Below are 17,041 nucleotides of genomic sequence, written 5' to 3'. Positions count from 1 at the left end.
TCACTGGTAGTGTATATCACTCTAGTCTCTCAAGTGTATAGGGTAATTCACTCTACTATTCTCTAATCATGCTTTCTAAACTGTGTTCTTCATCTAACCAATCAACAAATATTTAGCATACCAATGCAAACATCATGAGGTATTTTTAGGGTTGTAATGGGGCTGGGTAAAGGTAAGGATGTATATATAAGGCTAAGTGAGCTAACAAAGTGAATCCTTGATTAGTCTAAGATCTCACCTAACATACACACTTTATATAATTTCAAAGTTCTTTACCTAGCTACCCAAATTTTTCCACTTTTGTATTGCATGCTCATGTATCAAACTTATTTTTGAATTTTGTCCCATGTGCATTGATTCTTTTTATTTTGCATTTGGGGTAATATATATATTTTTTTGTATCCCCTTATTTAATTACTTAATTTTTTTTCAATGCACATGGTAATTTAATTATTTTGATTTCACATGAGCATGCTTCCCAAATTTTCAAATAACTTATTCAATTTAATTCCCTACTTTTTTTTTTCATCCCATGTTCCCATAAAATTTCCCACACTTAAATTATACACAATATCTATCTTAAGCTAACTAAGGATTCAACTTGGGATTTTTATTTTATTTTTCTGCTTAAGGCTAGTAATGTGGTTATGAAATAGAAGGGGGTTAAAAGGCTCAAGGGGGCTAACAAAGATGGCATAAAAGGTAGGTTTTTTTGGGATAAGTGAGCAAAAATACAAATAATGACCTCAATCATATGCAAGCATGTAAATATACTAAACAATGGACATATAGACTGGAACAAAATCTAGATTGCAGTTATAGAGAAGAAAACATACAAGAATAAAATATTATGGTTAAATAATATAGCCATGCAATTAAGCTCAAATCTCACAGGTTGTGTGTTCTTTGGCTCAAAAACCATGTTCCAAATACAACTTCCAAACAAGTTTAACACAAATTTTTCAATTTAACTTAGTGAAATACTATAAAAATTTCTTGAAAAAGAAAATATTACTTCAACCAAGTAGTAACTAAATGCATAAAATCAAACAAACATGCAAATGCAACAATGAACAAACAAAGAAAATAGAGTATTGGTGTTGAAAAGAAGGTAACTAACTCCTGGAAGTCGGTATCGACCTCCCCACACTTAAAGATTGCACCGTCCTCGGTGCATGCTAAGATGTACAGGTGGATGGGTGGCTCCGCAGCTAGTGTTCTTTTTGTTCCTTTCCTTGCCAGTGGTTTGGGAGTAGCTTTCTCTTTACCTTTCTTGGTGGCCATTTGAAAAGGGAAAAAGAAAGTAACAAGTAAAGCTAGGGGATCCAGCAAGGAAGAGAACGGGAAAGGTGGTAATCAATGCACAGTAAAAAAGAATAACGTTAACACATGGTCATGACTACATGTGAAAAGTCATCAATGGAAATATAGCAAGTGCATGTGATGACAGTTAAATGCAAGATGTTTATTGGCATGCTGGCAAAGGCATGAGTAGCATAGATCAAGCATTCAATGTCCAAGTTAGATTACCAAGTCTTCCAAACTAACAATATGCTTGAAATAACAATTATATAAAAATTAATAAAATAGAAAAGGCTTTTGGGAAAAGCAAGCATTTAGAGTAGTAGATTAAAAGAAATCTAAAGATAGTGCACAATGCCATACGGGCTTTTTCACAAACACATAGCATGCATGGTAAATAAGGTATTGAAAGTATTAAATTGAACATGCAAGCACCCTTAAAAAAATAATATATAATTGTCAAACAATTCCTTAATAATCCACAAGCAAAATAATGACCCAAATAAATTTCCAACACCAATTAAAAGAAAAATAAGGAAAAAAAAGAAGGGAAAGAAAAGATTTAGATTTGGGGAAGAAAAGATAAGATATTTGGCTGATTTGGAAAACATGTGCAGCGCAGGCGACCCGAGCGCGTAGGGCATGCGGTCGCGTGGATAGCGCTTCGATGAAGTGACGCGAACGCGTGGGTCACGCATTCGTGTGAAGTGATTTGTGCCTCAGCGCGAGTGTAGCCTCACGGCCGCGCAACTCTCTGGTGAAAAACTTATTTTGCCAAAACGTTGGATGACGCGATCGTGTGGTGGACGCGATCGCGTGGTTGGCCTTGTTTTAAAAAACGATGCGGACGCGTGGGGCACGTGTTCGCGTGGTAGGGCTTGTGCTTCTAGCACGAGTCCAGCCTAATTCCAGCTCAACTTTCGGCCATACATCCTTTTTACGTCGAGTTTGAGGCACGCGTTCGGGCGGGTGACACGGACACGTGGGAGGCATTTTGCCCAAATGACGCTGACGCGTCAGTGATGCGGTCACGTGGATCAAATTGTGCCAAAGGCACGCCTCCATCCACGCTTTCGCATGACTCTCTGTTCAATTTGTTATCTTCCTAATGCACTTGTGACGCGAACGCGTCAACGACGCTTACGCGTTGCGTGCGTGTTTTTTTTTTTTTGCAATATGCAGAACGCAATGCTTAATATGAATGCTATGCATGATTCCAGGTTCAATCAAAACTGAAAAATGAATAAAATAGACTAGAATTAAAACTGGAAAAAGGGACGATCATACCATGGTGGGTTGTCTCCCACCTAGCACTTTTAGTTAAAGTCCTTAAGTTGGACATTTGGTGAGCTCCTTGTTATGGTGGCTTGTGCTTGTATTCATCCAAAAATCTCCACTATTGTTTGGAATTCCAGTAGCCTCCGGGATCCTAAACTAGGCGCAGAAAGCCTTCAAGTAAGTTAAAGCAATTGACTAGGCCCCAAGAGTGTTGATTGCCAGAATGAACTCCGGGGTTCCAAACCTTGCTTTTGCACCCGTCTTCTTGTTGAGCAATATTGTTCCATCCGGGTGGTAAGCAGTCTGAATTCTCACTGAAGCAGCCAAACAACTTCCTAGACACATTCAGTTGAGCTCTACACCAACCTTTGCGTTTAAACTTAACGCTTCCAACCATAATGAACCTTGCAGGATAATTTTTACCACTGACCATCTTCCTCTTACTCTTAATGCCACAAAGAGCTCTAAGTTGACCATCCGTCTCCAGTAGCCCATATTCAAGTGGAATTAGAAAGCTAAGTGATATGAATTTTACTCACTTGAATGTTGTGAAGGATGATGGCAACTTAGGGGGAGGGTTTTCTAATGAACTTGCAAGCTCTACTTCTTTGTGTTCTTCTTTGACAACTACCACCTCTTTGCAAGCTTCTTCAATATCAACCTCTTCCTCTTGGTAGCTTTCTTCCAATTCAATTTATTCTTTATTGTTCACCAAGGGCATGGGAGGTTGTGCTTCTTCTTCTTTAATCTCCATGTCAAGTCCAATGGGAGAGCATTCAAATGTAGATAAGAATTCAATGATGATTGAATCCATCTCTTGATCATCCCCTTCAAAGTCTTCAACCATGATATGCTTTGGAGGTTGTACACCCTCCTCAACATCAATTGCAAACGTCTTAGAAGGAGGCTCTACGACTTGAGTTTCCCATGGAGGTTCTGCATCTCCTAAGTCTTTAACCACTTCTTCCTCTTCAATGGCAGGCGTAGCTTCTTCCAATTGTCCAATACAAAGTCATCCTGCTCACTGTCCACTGAAGTTTCCAACTTCTCCTTCACGCCGCGTTCTTCAATAGATTCTCCACGTGAAGCCATGGGGGTTCCTTGAATGTCCGAACGTCGGGAAGGTAATCAAATTATCGCTTGATCCAGTTGGCGAAGGGTTGCATGAAGTTTTTTCACTGTTTTCTTGAGACGATCCCTTGATTCTTGTTGCGCTCGGCCATCATAAGTAGGATCATAGTGCTTTTGGATTGATAGATATGGAGATGGTGTATATTGAGGTGGTGGTTCTTGGGAGTAATTGGGTTGGAATTGGGGTGGTTTTATATATGGTTCATATGGCTCATAAGGTGGTTGGTATGGTGGTTGAGGGTTAGGATTATATGGAGGTGAATGGCGGAAAGGGGCTTGTGAGTATGGTGGTCCAAAGTCATGTTGAGGAGGGGGTTCATAGGCATATGGTGGTGGTTGTTGATAATCAAAAGAGCACTCACCATAGCCATTACCTTGATATGTATCACAGAATGGATGTTGATAGTCCATTGGAGGTGGTTGTTGCCATGAGGGTTGATCAAATCCTTGTGGCTCCTCCCATCTTTGATTTTTCCAAGCTTATTGCCTGTTCTCATTGTAATCTCCTCTTTCTGCATCATAATTACAACCAGACTCATAGCCAAAGGGGTGAGAGTTCATGGTAGTAGGAGAAAATAGAAACAAAAACTAACAAAAAGAAAAAAATTTGAAAAAGATTTGATTTTTGAAAAAAAGATAAGATAAGATTTTGAAAAAGATATGATTTTTGAAAAAAAACAAAAGATATGATTTTTGAAAAAAAGATAAGATAAGATTTTGAGAAAGATATAAATTTTTTTTGAAAAAGATTTGAATTTTGAAATCTAAAACTAAGATAAGATAAGATAAAAAATTTTAAAATAAAAATCTTGAAATTTTTTTTTTGAAAAATATTTATAATAACCAATAATAAGGCACATGTTTGCAATTCCCCGGCAATGGCGGCATTTTGAAGAACTGAAGATTGATGGTTTAGAAGTTATAATAAATTCTCGTTGCAAGTATAGTTTCTAAACCAAGCAATCAACCTTTCTTACAAACGTTTTGGTTGTCACAAGTAACAAACCCAAATAAAATTTATAAACCGAAGTATTCAAACCTCGGGTCATCTTCTCAAGGAATTGCAGGGAAGTATGAATTATTATTGGTTATGCAAAACAGTATTTTTGGGTTTTGAAAAGGTTTTGAACAAGAGAAATAAATTGCAGGAATTAATAAATTAATGACTAATAAAATTTTTGGCAAGATATGAAAACTGGAAGTCCTATCCTAGTTATCCTTATCAATGGTGATGAGAATTATATGTTTGCTACCACTAAGTCAACCTCTAACTATGAAGGTCAGTTAAGTGGACAAATTAATTTAATACCTAAAGTCCTAGTCCACTCCTTAAGGAAAGGCTAGAGTTATAGGAATCTAAATTAATCAGCAAGAATAATAATTATCAATCACGGTGAGTTTGACAACTCAAGAGTCACCAATTAATCAACCAAAGCCAATAGTAAATAATCTAAATTAAAAATAAGGAAAAGCAATCATGAGTCTGAAATACCTCAAATTATATTTAAATAAAGATGTCAATTCTAACATGGACAAGTTCATAAATCAAACTGGAAAGACAAATAAGAAGGACATTGAACCTGTCATGAAGAGATAATCCCAATAAGATAAATCCTAATCCTAATCCTAAGTGAGAGGAGAGAACCTCTCTATCTAAAAACTACATCTAAATCCTAAAACTATGTATGAATCCAGTATTCAGTCTCTAATCTCCATATGCTCATGAATGGATGAATTCCTCCATTTATAATCCTTCAATCTGTGTTCTCTTGGCTTGGATCTGGGCAAAAAAGGGGCCCAGAAATCGCTGAGGATGACTTTTGCATATTTTGCAGATCGCGCACAACACGCGTCCGCGTGGGTCATGCAGTCGCTCATCTGGAGTTTTGCTCTTCCACACGGTCGCGTCAGTCATGCGCCCGCGTCAGTTGTGTTTTGCAGGTCACGCGTTTGCCTCATCCATGTGCTCGTGTCGATTCTATTTTGAGCAAACCACGCATTCGCGTCGTCCATGCGGACGCGTCACTGCCAGTTTCTTCCAAGGACTCAAATTTGTGCTTTTCTTCCATTTTTGTATGTTTCCTTTCCATCCTTTAAGTCATTCCTGTCCTGTAATCTCTGAAATCACTTAACACACATATCAAGGCATCAAATGGTAATAAGAGAGGATTAAACATAGAAAAATTAAGATCAAAGTAGCATGTTTTCAATCATAGCATAGAATCAGGAAGGAAAATGTAAAACATGCAAATCATTTGAATAAGTGGGTAAAGAGTTGATAAAAACCACTCAATTGAGCACAAGATAAACCATAAAATAGTGGTTTATCATAAGGTAAACTAGAAATAATATCTACCTTTGTTGGGTCAACAGATATGTTGATATTAGAAGCAACATGTCCTAGAACAATACCTTGTTTTACCATAAAATGACACTTTTCAAAATTGAGTACAAGGTTTGAACTAGTACACCGTTCTAATACTCTAGCTAATCCAAGCAAAGGTCAAATGAATCACCATAGACACTAAAGTCATCCATAAAAACTTCCATATAATTCTCGAGAAAATCTGAGAAAATACTCATCATGCATCTTTGAAACGTATCCTGTGCATTACATAAGCCAAAAGGCATCCCCTTATATGCGTACGTTCCAAAGGAACACGTAAAAGTAGTTTTCTCCTGATCTTTCGGAGCTATATGAATTTGAAAATATCCTGTATAACCATCTAGAAAACAATAGTGCGATTTACCTGACAGGCGATCAAGCATTTGATCGATGAAGGGCAGTGGGTAGTGATCCTTGCGAGTGGCCAGGTTCAGACGTCTGTAGTCAATGCACACCCTCTAGGAATTTCACACTCTGGTAGCCATGAGTTCTCCATGCTCATTCTTTAATGTGGTAACGCCAGACTTCTTTGGGACTACCTGTACTGGGCTAACCCATTCATTATCCGAAATTGGATAAATGATGTCAGCTTTTAGCAGTCTGGTTACTTCCTTCTTTACCACTTCTAAAATAGTGGTGTTCAGCCGCCTTTGAGGTTGATGGATAGGCCTTGCTCCCTCCTCTAGAAATATCCGGTGCTTGTAAACCTGAGGGCTTATACCTACTATATCCGCCAAACTCCACCCAATTGCTTTCTTGCGTCTTTTCAGCACAATAAGCAGCTGCTCCTCTTGTTGGGGAGTGAGTTCCTTCGCAATGATAACTGGGAGCTTCTGATTGTCCTCAAGATAGGCATACTTGAGGTGGGGTAAAAGGGGCTTCAACTCCATTTTCAGCTCATGACTGGGCATCTGATCATTTGGAACCACTGCAGGTGGCAAGGTGTCTTTAGTTTACTTAGAGGGCTTCCCCACACTTGCACCTTGCTCGATGGTTGTTTCATCTGCTGTCTCTTAGTGTACTTCAGCTACAATCTCATCAATAATATCACACTGGAAGATGGAGTGATCTTCTGGTGGGTGCTTCATGGCTTCATCAAGGTTAAAGCTTACTGCTTTGCCATCTATCTCAAAAGAATACGTTCCTGAGAAGGCATCCAACTTGAACTTCGAAGTCTTTAGAAATGGCCTTCCAAGCAAGATGGAAGAAGGTCTGTCAGAGTCACTAGGGGGCATATCTAAAATGTAGAAGTCTATAGGAAATGTCAGCCCCTTGATGCTTACTAGAATGTCCTCCGCAATGCCAACCACTGAAATTATGCTCTTATCTGCCAAAACAAAATGTGCTGCCGACCTTTTCAAGGGTGGGAGCCTCAAGACATCATATACAGATAATGGCATAATATTCACACATGCACCTAAATCACACATGCAGTCAATAAATTGTACACCCCTATTGTGCAAGTAACCATGCATGGACCTGGATCCCTATATTTTTCAGGTATAGTACCCATTAAAGCAGAAATAGAGCTACCTAAAGGAATAGTTTCTAACTCATTAATTTTATCCTTATGCATGCACAAATCTTTTAGAAACTTATCATATTTAGGTACTTATCGAATGGCGTCAAAAAGGGGAATAGTTACCTCAACTATTTTGAACATTTCTACCATTTTGGGGTCTAGCTCCATTTACTTCTTTGTCCTCCTAGCAAGGTGTGGAAAAGGAATGGGGATGGCTTCCTCACAGCATCATCTTCCTTAGGTACTCCATTCCTTGGTCGAGCTACTTCTTTTGCAACTATACCTTGTACCTTATCCTCTTCTTCTACATCTTCTACCTCAACAACGTCTTCAACTTGAATATCTTCTTTTGAGCTTGGCTCCTCGGGACTCCTCTCTTGCAGTGTAGTGCCAGACCTTAAAGTAATGGCATTGATTCCACCTTTGCAGTTAGGTAAAGGTTGAGAAGGAAGTGCACTTGAGCTTGAAGGTTGATTGTTGAGGGTAGAAGGTGGTTCCAACTAGGAGATGAGAGCTTATAAAGTGGAGTTAAGACCATTTATGGTAGAGTTAAGTGTATTCTGAATGTCTTTTTGTCCTTGCACAATAGAGCGAAGCATCTTATCATTGGAAGAAGAAGAGGGGTAGGTAATTTGAGGGGCTTGTTGTTGGTTGAATTGAGGTTTTTGGGCTTGCCTTTGGTGAGGTGCTCTGTATGAAGGATTCTGCTGATTCCGATTTTGCTGATAGTTGTTGTTGTTATTCCATCTTTGACGTCCACCGTTGTCTCTGCCTCCTTGATTGTAATTGTCCCACCATCCTTGGTTGGAATTGTTTCTCCAACATTGGTTGTAGTTGTCATGCCAACCTTGATTGTAGTTGTCCTGCCAACCTTGATTGTAGTTGCCTCCTTGGCTAAAATTACCGCCTTGCTGATAGTATCCTTGGTTTGGACGGTCGAAGAAATTATGAGTAGCCGCCAAGGTATTGTCTTCTGGTTGGAGTTGAGGACATTCGTCAGTATAGTGAGAATATAAAGCACATATTTCACACACTCTCTGAGGGACTAACTGTTGACAATGTTGCTGTGGAGGAGGCGGAGGTTGTTGTTGATTAAGCTGGAGCTACTTCAGTATACTAGTCATCTCTCCCTGAGTCTTGGCGAGTGCAACTGTCTCACTGCTAGAGAAAACTTCCGTAATAGCCTTGGGATGATTGTTCCTCTACCTTGCATTTCGGGTAGACTCAGCCAGATCGGTGATCAGTTGCCATGCTTCTGTCACCGTCTTGTACTTCTTCAGAGAGTCATTACTCATAGCATCTAACGTAGTCTTGTCTTAAGGCTTCATACCTTTTGTGAAATAGCTAATCAACACTAACTGGTCAATCTTGTGGTGGGGACATGAGTCTAAGAGATTCCTGAAGCGTTTCCAATACTCGTAGAGAGTCTCTGATTTGCCTTGGATAATACAAGAAATTTCTTTCCTCAGTCTATCTGTAACCTCTGCTAGAAAGAACTTTTCCAGGAATTCCCTTCTGAGCAGATCCCAGTTTGTAACAACTGCTACAAGTTGAGTGTAGAACCACTCTTGCCTTTCCCTCAAGAGAAAACGGGAAGGTGTATAACCATATAGTAACCTCATCTGCACCATGCCACCTAGTAGTTGAGCAGGCTGTCTGAAAATCTCTGAGGTGCTTGATAGGCTCTTCAGCAGGTAAGCCATGAAACCTGGGCAGTAGATTGATCAGAGTGGTCTTTAGTTCAAAATGCGTAGCTAGATTTGGATGACGCACTTGATATGGCTGCAGCGTAAAGTTCGGAGCTCCTGCTTCCTAGAAAGTAATCCTTCTAGGCTCCGCCATAGTATTTGCACGTGAATCAACAGAATCAGTAGAAGAGGACTGGTGAATTAGTAGAAACCTCTTCACTATCCTCAGAGGCTAACCGACGCCGAGCTCGCCTAATACGTGAAATAGTTTTTTCGATCTCAAGATCAAACACGACTAAGCTTGAATCCGGTAGTGAACGTGTCATTCAATGAAAGAAACATATAGCTCATGGTAATAAAATATGAAAAGAAAAATGCAATTATGTAAATAAAATAAATATTTATACCAATTAATAATTTAGTACACTATTGGAACTCCCTGGCAACGGCGCTGAAAATTGACGGGCAGAAAATTGTCGATTAAGAATTTATAATAAAAGTAGCGTTGCGAGTACAGTTCTTAACCGGCGAAAATTCCACTTATCAATTTAGAAAGAGTTGTCACAATTAAGAATAAAATACTGGGAGTAGAATTCCCAAGTCGTTTCCCAACGAGTTGAAACAAGGTGCAAATTATTGATCAGGATTTTTTCTGAGAAATTTTTAGAGTTGAAAAATGGAAAAATAAATAATTGAAAATTATGCAAGTAGCAATTAACAAGAGATGTTGTATATTCAATTTAAAAAGCCTTGGCTAGGAGAAAATTAATTGGAGGTTCTATCCTCGTTGAATTTCTCAAGTGTAATAGTGAAAGTTGTTGTTCCAATTAGTTATCCTCTTGCAGTTGCAAAGGAAGGTCAATTGGGTACACTAACTCTAACTCACAAGTCCTAGCCCTTTCCTAGGGAAGGACTAGAGTTAGTGGTAATAGAGTTAGACAACAATTTCAAAGTTCAAATTAACACTTGAGTTTTCCAACTCAAAGAGTTCCAATTAATAAACTCCCAAGCCAAGTTGAGAGTTTTAAGTCATATCATGAATGCCATTTTTATATAACATGGAATAAGAGGAAATTAGAGACATGATAAATAAAATAAATTAACTAAAGAAAATTTTAAAGCTGATAATTAATCAAATGAATTCGGATAAGAAATTGAATTAAAACTGAAATTGGCTAATTATATTAATAAATATAAAATTAAGAAAATCATAACATGAATCCCAACAATTGAATGGAAAAACGCAAGAGTAAGGTAAGAGAAAAGCAAACTATAATGACGAAGACTTCCACTGAAGATAGTAGCAACTCTCTCTCAAGATCCAGTCCAAGCAAAAGTAAGAAAAATTATGAAAATATAAGAACCCTATAAGAGCACAAGGGAATGGATCTCGCATTGGCTAAGTGTGGGGAAGTCCCCCTTCCTAAGTCACCATCATCCAGCACAACATTCAAGTGGGTAAAACTTCTATCCCTAGGCTTTACTTTCTTACTTTAATATAGTTTGATTGAAAATGATGGTCAACTTAGAGCTCTTTGTGGAATTAAGAGTATGAGAGAGTTATGTAGTGGTTGGAAACATCACTCTAAGTTCATGATGGTTGCATGCTCAAAGTTGAATAGCAATGGGTGGTGTAGAATCAAATTGCATGGGTTGAGGAGAATGTTTGGATGCTTAATTGAGAATTCACAAGCCTTGTCACCCAGATTTAACTATGGTAGTCAACAAGAAAATGGGTGCAAGAACAAGGTTTGGGACCTCAGAATTCATTTCAACAATCAAAACTCTTGGGGCCTTGTCATTTACTTAAGCTTACTTGAAGGCTTTATGCACTTAATTTGGGATCCCGGTGGACATTGGAGATGCAAACATTGGTGGGAATTCAAGGATGAATTCAACCATAAGCCACCATAGCAAGGACCCCATCAATGGTCCAACTTAAGGACTTTAAATAAAAGTGCTAGGTGGGAGACACCCCACCATGGAAACCTCTTTCCGTTCTCTTGTAGATATAATCAATGAATGAATTGAGTTGATATTATAGGTAGTTTTGTCTTATTTTCTATACTCTTACACATATTGCTTTGTTTGATAGATTGTTTGTAGATTCATGTTTTGATTAGAATAGTTGTTGTAAAATTGTATTTTGCTTGAAGTGTAAGTTTTGTTTGTTTTGTATTAGTTAAAAAAATGCTTTTCTTCCTCCACTGCTTAGCACCTTCTATAGCACGCTCACCACGTCTTCTTTTCCCCTAACTTTTGCCTCTTCTTTTTTACCAAATGTGACATTGATGTCCTTGACTTGCTCAAGTATATCAAGACCATATAACTAGTGCACGAAATTGTGAACATCAACAATGGCGCCAAAGACTTGGAGCTCTCAAACGTGAATCATACTTTGTCACAACTTCACACAACTAACCAGCAAGTGCACTGGGTCGTCCAAGTAATACCTTCCGTGAGTAAGGGGTCGATCCCACGGAGATTGTCGGTATGAAGCAAGCTATGGCCATCTTGTAAATCTCAGTCAGGCGGATAAAAAATGGTTATGGAGTTTGATCATTTAAAATATAAATAAAACGTAAAATAAAGATAGAGATACTTATGTAAATCATTGGTGGGAATTTCAGATAAGTGTATGGAGATGCTTTGTTCCTTCTGAATCTCTACTTTCTTACTGCTTTCATCCAATCATTCTTACTCCTTTCTATGGCAAGCTGTATGTAGGGCGTCACCGTTGTCAATGGCTACTTCCCATCCTCTCAGTGAAAATGGTCCAAATGCTCTGTCACAGCATAGCTAATCATTCGTCGATTCTCGATCATGTCGGAATAGGATCCATTGACCCTTTTGCGTTTGTCACTACGCCCAACACTCGCAAGTTTGAAGCTCGTCACAGTCATTCAATCCCTGAATCCTACTCGGAATACCATAGACAAGGTTTAGACTTTCCGGATTCTCAATAATGCTACCAATGGATTCTAGCTTATACCACAAAGATTCTGATTAAGGAATCCAACAGATACACACTCTAGCTCTCGCTTGTAGAACGAAAGTGATTGTCAGGCACGCGTTCATAAGGACGGATGATGATGAGTGTCACAAATCATCACATCCATCAGGTTGAAGTGTAGCGAATATCTTAGAATAAGAATAAGCTTGAATTAAATAGAAGAACAATAGTAATTGCATTAATTCTCGAGGTACAGCAGAGCTGCACACTTTAATCTATGGTGTGTAGAAACTCCACCATTGAAAATACACAAGTGATGGTCCAGGCATGGCCGAATGGCCAGCCCCTATGAAGGTCTAAAATCGTATACACTGATTAAAGATCTGTCCAAAGACAAGACTAGACTCTGTTCTAAGGACTAAACGCCCAAAGATGAAAATACAATAGTAAAAAGTGCTATTTATACTAAACTAGCTACTAGGGTTTATAGAAATAAGTTTAAGTGTAGAAATCCACTTCCGGGGTCCACTTTGGCGTGTGCTTGGGCTGAGCTTGAGCTTTGCACATGCAGAGGCTTCTCTTGGGGTTAAACGCCAAGTTGTAACGTGTTTTTGGCGTTTGACTCTGGTTTGTGACGTGTTTCTGGCGTTTTACTCCAGAATGCAGCATGGAACTGGCATTGAACGCCAGTTTGTGTTGTATAAGCTCAAACAAAGTATGGACTATTAAATATTGCTGAAAAGCCCTAGATGTCTACTTTCCAGCGCAATTGAGATCGCACCATGTGGAGTTCTGTAACTCCAGAAAAGCCATTTCGAGTGCAGGGAGGTCGGAATCCAACAGCATCAGCAGTCCTTTTTCAGCCTGAATCAGATTTTTGCTCAGGTCCCTCAATTTTGGCTAGAAAATACCTGAAATCACAAAAAAAATACACAAACTCATAATAAAGTTCAGAAATGTGAATTTTGCATAAAAACTAATAAAAACATCCCTAAAAGTAGCTGGATCCTACTAAAAACTACCTAAAAATAATGCCAAAAAGCATATAAATCATCCGCTCATCACAACACCAAACTTAAATTGTTGCTTGTTCCTAAGCAACTGAAAATCAAATAGGATAAAAAGAAGAGAATATACTATAAATCTCAAAATATCAATGAATATTAGTTCTAACTAGATGAGCAGGACTTGTAGCTTTTTGCTTCTGAACAGTTTTGGCATCTCACTTTATCCTTTGAAGTTTAGAATGATTGGCATCCATAGGAACTTAGAGTTTAGATTGTGTTATTGATTCTCCTAGTTAAGTATGTTGATTCTTGAACACAGCTACTTTTATGAGTCTTGGCCATGGCCCTAAGCACTTTATTTTCCAGTATTACCACCGGATACATAAATGCCACAGACACATGACTGGGTGAACCTTTTCAGATTGTGACTCAGCTTTTCTAAAGTCCCCAGTTAGAGGTGTCCAGAGCTCTTAAGCACACTCTTTTTGCTTTGGATCACGACTTTAACCACTCAGTCTCAAGTTTCATTTGGACATGCATGCCACAAGCACATGGTTAGGGACAACTTGATTTAGCCGCTTAGGCCTAGATTTATTTCTTTGGGCCCTCCTATCCATTGATGCTCAAAGTCTTGAATCCTTTTTACCCTTGCCTTTTGGTTTTAAGGGCTATTGGCTTTTTTTGCTTGCTTTTTCTTTTTCTTTTTTTTTTGCCATTTTTTTTCACAAGCTTTTGTTATTCACTGCTTTTTCTTGCTTCAAGAATCAATTTTATGATTTTTCAGATTATCAATAACATTTCTCTTTTTCATCATTCTTTCAAGAGCCAACAATTTTAACATTCATAAACAACAAGATAAAAAATATGCACTATTCAAGAATTCATTCAGAGAACAAAAAGTATTGTCACCACATCAATATTATTAAACTAATTTCAAGGATGAATTCGAAACTCATGTACTTCTTGTTCTTTTGTATTAAAAACATTTTTCATTTAAGAAAGGTGAAGGATTCATGGAATTATTCATAGCCTTAAGACATAGAAACTAGACACTAATGATCATGTAATAAAGACACAAACATAGACAACCATGAAGTTCAAAAACCAAAAAGCAGAGAGATAAGAACAAGGAAGTTAAGGAATGAGTCCACCTTAGTGATGGTGGCGCCTTCTCCTTGAAGGACCAATGGTGTTCTTAAGCTCCTCTATGTCTCTTCCTTGCCTTTGTTGCTCCTCCCTCAAAGCTCTTTGATCTTCTATAATCTCATTGAGAATGATGGAGTGTTCTTGGTGTTCTACCCTTAATTGGTTCATGTCATCACTCAATCCTTCTAGAGAAGTGTTGAGTTATTCCCAATAGTTGTTTGGAGGAAAATGCATCCCTTGAGGCATCTCAGGGATTTTTTGATGATGAGCTTCCTCATGCATCTCTTGAGATCCATGAATGGCTCTCTTGTTTGCTCCATCCTTTTCTTAGTGATGGGCTTGTCCTCTTCAATGAGGATGTCTCCTTCTATGACAACTCCAGCTAAGTAGCATAGATGGCAAATGAGATGAGGAAAAGCTAGCCTTGCCAAGGTGGAGGGCTTTTCGGCTACTTTGTATAGTTCTAGAGAGATGACTTCATGAACTTTTACTTCCTCTCCAATCATGATGCTATGGATCATGATGGCCCGATCCACAGTTACTTCGGATCGGTTGCTAGTGGGGATGATGGAGTGTTGGATGAACTCCAACCATCCTCTTGCCACAGGCTTAAGGTCCAGTCTTCTCAATTGAATCGGCTTGCTTTTTGAGTCTCTTTTCCATTGAGCTCCTTCCACACATATGTCCATGAGGACTTGGTCAAACCTTTGATCAAAGTTGACCCTTCTAGTGTAGGGGCGTGCATCTTCTTACATCATAGGCAAGTTGAATGACAACCTTACGTTCTTCAGACTGAAATCTAAGCATTTTCTCCGAACCATTGTAAGCCAATTCTTTGGGTTTGGGTTCATGATTTGATCATGGTTCCTAGTGATCCATGCGTTTGCATAGAACTGTTAAGCCATTAAGATTCCAACTTGTTGAATGGGGTTGGTAAGAACTTCCCAACCTTTTCTTTGGATCTCATGTCGGATCTCCGGATACTCATTTTTTTTAGCATGAAAGGGACCTCAGGGATCACCTTCTTCTTGGCCACAACTTCATAGAAGTGGTCTTGATGGGCTTTTGAGATGAATCTCTCCATCTCCCATGACTCGGAGGTGAAAGCTTTTGTCTTCCCTTTCCTCTTTCTAGAGGTTTCTCCGGCCTTAAGTGCCATCAATGGTTATGGAAAAACAAAAAAGCTATGCTTTTACCACACCAAACTTAGAATGTTGCTCGTCCTCGAGCAAAAAAAGAAAGAATAGATGAAGAAGAAGAAGAGATGGAGGATAGGAAGAGTGGTGTAGGTTTCGGCTAAGGGGGTGAAGAGAGGTTGGTGTTATGTGAAAATGAAGAAGTATGGAGGCGTTTATATAGTAGAGGGAGAGGGGTTTATGGTTCGGTCATGTATGGTGGGTTTGGGTGGGAAAGAGATTTTGAATTTTGAAGGTAGGTGGGGTTTATGGGGAAGAGAGGATGGATGTGAGTGGTGAGAGGTAATGGGGAAGGGTGATTGAGGTGATTGGTGAATGATGTTTTGGGAAGAGTGTTATGAAAAGGTGTGAGGGAAAAGGGAGAAGGTAGGTGGGGATCCTGTGGGGTCCACAGATGCTGAGGTGATTCTGTGGGGTTCACAGATCTTGAGGTGTCAAGGATTTTTCATCCCTACACCCTTTAGGCGTGTAAAATGCCCTCTGTATGCAATCCTGGCGTTTAACGCCAGACTGATGCTTGTTTCTGGCATTAAACGCCAGTTCTATGCTTGTTTCTAGCGTTTAACGTCACTTTGCTGCTTGTTTCTGGCGTTTAACGCCAGCTTTCCTCAGGGTGTGCTTTTTCTTTTGCTGTTTTTATTCTGTTTTTAATTTTTGCAATTGTTTTGTGACTCCACATGATCATAAACCTGATAAAACATAAAAGAACAATAGAAATATAGATAAATAAAAATTGGGTTTCCTCCTAATAAGTGCTTCTTTAATGTCAATAGCTAGACAGTGAGCTCTTATGGAGATTCACAGATCATCAGAGCATTGTTGGGACCTCCCAACACCAAACTTAGAGTTTGAATGTGGGGGTTCAACACCAAACTTAGAGTTTGGTTGTGGCCTCCCAACACCAAACTTAGAGTTTGATTGTGGGGGCTTTGTTTGACTCTGTATTGAGAGAAGCTTTTCATGCTTCCTCTCCATGGTTGCAGAGGAAGATCCTTAAGCTTTAAACACAAGGTAGTCCCCATTCAATTGAAGGACTAGCTCTCCTCTGTCAACATCAATCACAGCTCCTGTTGTGGCTAGGAAGGGTCTTCCAAGAATGATGGATTCATTCTCATCCTTCCCAGTGTCTAAGATTATGAAATCAGCAGGGATGTAAAGGCCTTTAACCTTCACTAACATGTCCTCTACCAATCTATAAACTTGTTTTATTGACTTGTCTGCCATCTCTAATGAGATTCTTGCAGCTTGTACCTCAAAGATCCCCACTTTCTCCATTACAGAGAGTGGCATAAGATTTATACCGGACCCCATGTCACATAGAGCCTTCTCAAAGGTTATGGTGCCTATGGTACAGGATATTAAAAATTTACCAAGATCTTGTTTCTTTTGAGGTAGAGTTTGCTGAACCCATGTATCTAGTTCACTGATGAGC

This window comes from Arachis duranensis, chromosome 5, assembly GCF_000817695.3.
Source record: "Arachis duranensis cultivar V14167 chromosome 5, aradu.V14167.gnm2.J7QH, whole genome shotgun sequence".
Classification (NCBI taxonomy): domain Eukaryota; kingdom Viridiplantae; phylum Streptophyta; class Magnoliopsida; order Fabales; family Fabaceae; genus Arachis; species Arachis duranensis.
This window is presented reverse-complemented; position numbering follows the sequence as displayed.